At 31.0% G+C, this 7882-nt stretch overlaps 2 non-coding genes across 2 annotated transcripts; both read right to left on the bottom strand.

Annotated features, from left to right (window-relative positions):
• Positions 1–2862: 2862 nt before the first annotated feature.
• On the bottom strand, positions 2863–2934 carry TRNAC-GCA (transfer RNA cysteine (anticodon GCA)). Its single transcript has one exon. It is a non-coding gene; the product is annotated as a tRNA-Cys (tRNA).
• Positions 2935–7583: 4649 nt separating this feature from the next.
• Positions 7584–7655, bottom strand: TRNAC-GCA (transfer RNA cysteine (anticodon GCA)). The gene has a single exon. It is a non-coding gene; the product is annotated as a tRNA-Cys (tRNA).
• Between the last annotated feature and the right edge of the window lie 227 nt (positions 7656–7882).

Here is a 7882-nt window from a genome sequence, read left to right on the forward strand (position 1 = left end):
AATCTTTGGATCCAAATGTCCCTCCCTGGACCAAGCCAAGATGCTCTCCAAATCTTCTTCCAAAGTTGCACAAGAACACCCAAAATAGTCTCTTTCTCTCTCTCAGAATGGATGGAACCAATCTAGGGTTTCTCACAGGGCTCTCTGGAGATAAGGGATACACAAATGAGGGCTTAAGGCCCTTTAAACAGGACACACACCCAGAAAATTATTGTTTCTCCAAACTGCTCCAACTCGCCGAGTTGGTCACTAAACCTATACGGCCAAAACGACTCCACTCACCGAGTTGGGCATCCAACACATCGAGTTGCTCTGCTAAAGAACATGAATTTGTCAAATATGATACCTGGAAATTTCAGGATTTTACCACAAGGAGTATTTTAAAATTTTCATAACAAGTATTAATATTTATCTTAGTTATTTTATATATGTGATTAATGAGATTAGACTAGAATACGATTGGTAAAAAATAAATCACATTTTCTCTTGGCAACACCTCATTTGTTTTTTGGCCAAGGATTATTTGTTATTTAATACAAGCTTGAGAAATCAAATAAGAAAAGACTCAAAATCTCTCCTTTCTTTGCTTTTTTTTTTCAGTTGTTAAAAGTCTTTCAAGTCACACAAGGAATGCCAAACATGAATCAAGAAACAATGCCTTCGAGCCCCTAGAATCTAATATTTATTGCATTCACACAAGCAATGCTGAAATTTTTCCGACTCTAATTACTCGCATTTTATGTATATCTTTGTATGTTTCTATGTTGTTACTTTTCAAATGCATTAAGATTTAAACTGAATTAATGATATCAAACAACAATTATTGGATTATGGATATTGTGATTAGTGGTTTGAAAGTTTGGTTGAAATTGTGAATATTGTTGGTGGGTTAATGACTATCAAACACCAAAGAATCAATTGGACAAAATGTTTGAAAGGTTGGGTGAAATTATGAATTTATTCGGCGTGTTAGTGACCATCAAACATTTTTTCAAATCAAATGTTGTCATCGGACGTCCCAAAAACATTAAACATTTTGCTTTTCAAAGAGGAAATTTCAATTGAATATCATTATTCATTAATACTAAAATAGAAATATCATGCAAAATACTACATTATATTAGAATGTTCCACACATGTTCATTTTAATTGTTCTGGTAGTCAAATTAGCCAAACATTAACCTCGCGTTGATGCTATAAAATAAAATATAGTATGTCATTTTCTTTTCATTAATCAACCGGCTAATTTATAGTCTACCAAAAAAATTAAAATCTGGAAAAAATAACAATGTACATGAATGTAAAATGTTATAATAAATACTTCAACGAATGTACATTGTGCCAAATACATTGTGTACAAAACGTAAATAACTTCTTAGACAAACGTAGAGATCATGGGGTTGATTATTGGTAATGATTTGTCTGTTATGAGTGTTATTTCTTACTTCAACCATACACAAGGAAAAACACATTTGATGATCCTTCTGGCAATGTATGTTTTGTTGAGTAAAAAAAACATTTTGTTTCTTATCTTAATAATTTTAAATTTTACGTTAGAACCAACATTCATTTGATAAAAATAAAACCCATTCTTTTTTTCTTTTTTTCTTTTAAATTCGTCAACCCAACCAACATACGGATATAACACTAGTTATGTTGTGTTATCAGGGAGAATTAAGAAATCTCGGCGGTGTTGGGTTACTGAATACCAGGTTAAGTTTAATTAGTAGTCAACTTTTTATTGGTATCAAACTGATGCATATAATAAGGACAAATATTCAAGACTTTATTTTCAATTATAATGATTTGTGATATAAGATGCTCTAATTTAATGTGTGTAATCAATAATATTTTCAAAATCAATAAATTGGAGGAATATGTTTCCATTTCTATATTAATGAGATAATATAAGTTCTGAAATGGTTTATATAACGTTTTAAGTTTCCGTAAGCAGCAAATGACGGTTGATTTGAGATATGAGAGGGGTTTAAAAAAATTCAAACAAAGGGCCCAACCAGGTTCATACCGGTGACCTCTTGATCTGCATTCAAATGCACTACCACTGAGTATGAACCCATTTTGATGGTTATTTGAAGCACTGATTTATATTATGCAACACTCGAGAAAAAGAAGACTCAAAGGTGTTGATCGATCATGTTGGAGCGGTTTGAAAATAATTTTTCTAAATACTTCAACGGATGTACATTTTTCCAAATACATTGTGTACAAAACACAAATAACTTCGTAAAAAAAACATGGGGTTGATTATTGGTATTGATTTGTCTATTACGAGTTCTATTTCTTACTTCAACCATACACAAGGAAAAACACATTTGATGATCCTTATGACAATGTATGATTTGTTGAGTAAGAAAGACATTTTGTTCATTAGCTAAATAATTTTAATTTTTACATTAGAAACTACATTCAGTTGGTAAAAATAAAATCGATTTTTTTTTTAAATTCATCAACCCAATCACCATACGGGTATAACACTAGTTATGTTGTGTTATCAGGGAGAATGAAGATGAATGAAATAGGGATTAACTAATTAAGAAGTCTCTGCGGTGATGGTTTAATGAAAACCCCATTAAGTTTAATTAGTATCAAACCAACGCATATAATAAGGACAAGTATTCAAGACTTTATTTTCAATTATAATAATGTGTGATATAAGAGGTTGTAATTTAATCTTTGTAATCAATATTATTTTCAGAATCAAAAAATTTGAGGAATATGCTTCCGTTTCTATATTAACGAGATAATATATGTTCTGAAATGGTTTACGTAACGTTTTTAATTTCCGTAAGAAGCAAATGAAGGTTGATTTGAGATATGAGAGGGTATAAAAAATTCAAACAAAGGGCCCAACCGGGTTCGAACCGGTGACCTCTTGATCTGCAGTCAAATGCTCTACCACTGAGCTATGGACCCATTTTGATGGTTATTTGAAGCATTGATTTATATTATTCAACATTCGGAAAAAAGAAGACCGAAAGGTTTTGATAGATCAAGTTGGAGTGTTTTAAATGATTTTTAGAAAAAAAAAATTACTTATTTGGCATGTTATTAACCTACAAAAAAATTTGGGAGAAACCTTAAAAGAAATGACCATCTAAATACCATTTAAATCAAACTCGTTACGTTAATTTTTCCCATTACTATGGTGTTTCAACAATTATTTAGTTGGTTGAAAATATTTTTTGATTGATGGTTGATAACTAATAGGTAGAGAAATATCACATATTACATGTAGAATTATGTTTGTTTGACAGAAATGACATAGCTAAATGGATAATACATATAAATCGACTTGAAATATCGTGAAAAAAATTTGATATAACAAGTCTTGGGAAATATTGTGATATGTACTATTGTAATAAACTAACCATATTTAACTTGAAATTATGTCCCTACATTGCTTGATGTGTCAGATAAATATTTGGCGTCCTATAGGAGTTCTTCATATGGATTGTCATATGTTGGGGGTAAGGAGGAGAATAGGCGGGTTAATTGGGTTCCTATTAAGTTGAACATTCTCTTATGGTGTATCAAACTAGGGAGAACTCTGATAGAGGAATAATTGTCGACTAATGATATCGTAATATTTTAGTATATATTATAGGTCATTATCTTAATATATTTGAATAAAAATGTTATATTTTAAGATATATGATACTTAATACTCTTTGAAATGTTAACTCATAGTTAAAATTGGAATTGGGATGCAAAATGAGGAGAATGGAGCTGAAAGGGAAAAAAAGTTGGCAAAACTAGACAACCAATACTTTCTAAATTTTTATTGGGCTGATAGACCTCTCTTTATTGTTTTGGCTATATTTAATGATTCGTAACTCCTATTAAGGAATTTCAAGATGCTTTAAAAGCAAGACAAAATTTCAATTGATTTTCATGTTCATGCCAGAATACAAATTCTAATTCCCACGTCTTGGCTAAGGAATTACCATGACGTGGTGGATCAAAAAATTGTGAAAAAAAGCCCGTTTAGGTCTACGTTGCCGTGTACATTGAAGATTTCAGTTTCCATGATGTGGCAATACTTTTACCACGTTGTGGCGATGCTAAGACCAATTAAATAAGCCAAGAATTAACCCTAATGATATGTCTTAAACATAGTTCGGTTTATATGAATATAAATCTCATTGATGCCATTTTGAGATCTAAAAGGCAACCAGAAGGGCCATTAAGCTGAAATGGAATGCAAATTTGAAAGATTCTAGAGCGAATTCATGCTGGGAATCCTTCGGTTTGCTTTTCTGATCTACGCAAAGAATGATCAAGTTAGCTTCTTTTACCTCTAAAAGAAGCTAACCAGTGGAGAATATTTGGATCCAAATGTCCCTCCCTCGACCAAGCCAAGATTCTCTCCAAATCTTCTTCCAAAGTTGCACAAGAACACACAAAATAGTCTCTTTCAATCTCTCACAATGGATGGAACCAATCTAGGGTTACTCACAGGGCTCTCTGGAGATAAGGGATACACAAATGAGGGCTTAAGGCCCTTTAAATATAACACAAATCCAGAAAATTAGGGTTTCTCCAAATAGCTGCAACTCGCCGGGTTGGTCACTAAACCTATACGGCCATAACGACTCCACTCAACGAGTTGGCATCCAACTTGTCGAGTTGCTCTGCTAAGGAACATGAATTTCTGAAATATGATACCTGGAAATTTCATGATGTTACCACAAGGAAAGTGTTCAAGGAGTGTACCTTGAAATTTAATCTTCATTATCAAGGAATTGTTTCTAGTAACAAAGTTCTAATGGGACATTCTGTAATATAGCTAGCTCGGTCTTTATGACTTTGAACCCGCGGTCTGTAAAGTTGGAATTCCAATACATTTTTTCGACAGTGACACGAATTAGGCCCTAATAAAGAAAAAGCAGGTTTTAAAGCATGGTTGCAAGTGCTAGGAGAGATGAAAATGAAGCACCATTGTGCTCTTGGATACTGCTTTTGTTAACTACGGCTTCCACGTGTTTAAAACTAGTGAAAGTATATTGCTATTTTATGTGTATCCCACTTTTGTTTATTTTCTTTTTGGTTAGAAGAGTATTTTAAAGTTTTCCTAACAAGTATTAATATTTATCTTAGTTATTTTATATATGTAATTAATGAGATTAGAATAGAATACGATTGGTAAAAAATAAATCACTTTTTCTCTAGGCAGCACCTCATTTGTCTATTGACCAATGGTTATTTGTTATTTAATACAAGCTTGAGAAATCAAATAAGAAAAGACTCAGAATCTCCCCTTTCTTTGCTTTTTTTTTTTTTTTTTCAGTCGTTAAAAGTCTTTCAAGTCACACAAGGAATACCAAACATGAATTAAGAAACAATGCCTTCGAGTCCCTAGAATCTAATATTTATTGCATTCTCACAAGCAATGCTGAAATTTTTCCGACTCTTATTACTCGTATTTTATTTATATCTTTGTATGTTTCTATGTTGTTACTTTTCAAATGCATTAATGATATCAAACAACAATTATTGGATTATGGATATTGTGATTAGTGGTTTGAAAGTTTGGTTGAAATTGTGAATATTGTTGGTGGGTTAGTCACTATCAAACATCAAATAATCAATTGAACAAAATGTTTGAAAGGTTGGTGAAATTATGAATTTATTCGGCGTGTTAGTGACCATCAAACATTTTTTCAAGTCAAATGTTGTCATCGGACGTCCCAAAAACATTAAACATTTTGCTTTTCAAAGAGGAAATTCCAATTGAATATCATTATTCATTAATACTTAAAATAGAAATATCATGCAAAAAACTACATTATATTAGAATATTCCACACATGTTCGTTTTAATTGTTCTTGTAGTCAAATTAGCCAAACATTAAACACACGTTGATGCTATAAAATAAACTATAATATGTCATTTGCCTTTTCATTAATCAACAGGGCTAATTTATAGTCTACCAAAAAAATTAAAACCTGGAAAAAATAACAATGTACATGAATGTAAAATGTTATAATAAATACTTCAACGAATGTACATTGTTCCAAATATATTGTGTACAAAACATAAATAACTTCCTAGACAAACGTAGAGATCATGGGGTTGATTATTGGTAATGATTTGTCTGTTATGAGTTTTATTTCTCACTTCAACCATACAAAAGGAAAAACACATTTGATGATCCTTATGACAATGTACGTTTTGTTGAGTAAGAAAGACATTTTGTTTCTTATCTAAATAATTTTAATTTTTACATTAGAACCTACATTCATTTGGTAAAAATAAAACCCATTTTTTTTTAAATTGGTCAACCCAACCAACATACAGGTATAACACTAGTTATGTTGTGTTATCAGGGAGAATTTAGAAATCTCTGCGGTGTTGGGTTAATGAATACCAGGTTAAGTTTAATTAGTAGTCAACTTTGTATTGGTATCAAACCGATGCATATAATAAGGACAAATATTCAAGACTTTATTTTCAATTATAATAATTTGTGATATAAGATGCTGTAATTTAATGTGTGTAATCAATAATATTTTCAAAATCAATAAATTAGAGGAATATGTTTCCATTTCTATATTAACGAGATAATATAAGTTTTGAAATGGTTTATAAGTTTTGAAATGGTTTATATAACGTTTTAAGTTTCTGTAAGTAGCAAATGACAGTTGATTTCAGATATGAGAGGGGTTTAAAAAAAATCTAACAAGGGACCCAACCAGGTTCAAACCGGTGACCTCTTGATCTACATTCAAATGCTCTACCACTGAGTTATGGACCCATTTTGATGGTTATTTGAAGCATTGATTTATATTATTCAACATTCAAGAAAAAGAAGTCTGAAAGGTGTTGATCAACCAAGTTGGATCAGTTTGAAAAAAAAAATTCTAAATACTTCAACGAAAGTACATTTTTCCAAATACATTGTGTACAAAACATAAATAACTTCGTAATCAGACGTAGAGTTCATGGGGTTGATTATTGGTATTGATTTGTCTGTTACGAGTTTTATTTCTTACTTCAACCATACACAAGGAAAAACACATTTGATGATCCTTATGATAATGTTTTGTTGAGTAAGAAAGACATTTTGTTAATTATCTAAATAATTTTAATTTTTACATCAGAAACTACATTCATTTGTTAAAAATAAAACCATTTTTTTGTTTTTAAATTCGTCAACCCAATCACCATACGGGTATTACACTAGTTATGTTGTGTTACCAGGGAGAATGAAGATGAATGAAATAGGGATTAACTGATTAAGAAGTCTCTACGGTGTTGGTTTAATGAAAACCAGGTTAAGTTTAATTAGTAGTCAACTTTTTATTGGTATCAAACCGACGCATATAAGAAGAACAAATATTCAAGCCTTTATTTTCAATTATAATAATGTGTGATATAAGAGTTTGTAATTTAATGTTTGTAATCAATATTGTTTTCAAAATCAATAAATTAGAGGAATATGCTTCTGTTTCTATATTAACGAGATAATATATGTTCTGGTTTACGTAACTTTTTTAATTTCCGGAAGAAGCAAATGAAGGTTGATTTGAGATATGAGAGGGGTATAAAAATAATTAAAACAAAGGGCCCAACCGGGTTCGAACTGGTGACCTCTTGATCTGCAGTCAAATGCTCTACCACTGAGCTATGGACCCATTTTGATGGTTATTTGAAGCATTGATTTATATTATTCAACATTCGGAAAAAAGAAGACTGAAAGGTTTTGATAGATCAAGTTGGAGTGTTTTGAATGATTTTTAGAAAAAAAAAATTACTTATTTGGCATGTTATTAACCTACATAAAAATTTGGGACAAACCTTAAAAGAAATGACCATCTAAATACCATTTAAATCAAACTCGTTACGTTAATTTTTCCCATTA

This window comes from Lactuca saligna, chromosome 7 (genome assembly GCF_052625555.1).
Source record: "Lactuca saligna cultivar CGN05327 chromosome 7, ASM5262555v1, whole genome shotgun sequence".
Classification (NCBI taxonomy): domain Eukaryota; kingdom Viridiplantae; phylum Streptophyta; class Magnoliopsida; order Asterales; family Asteraceae; genus Lactuca; species Lactuca saligna.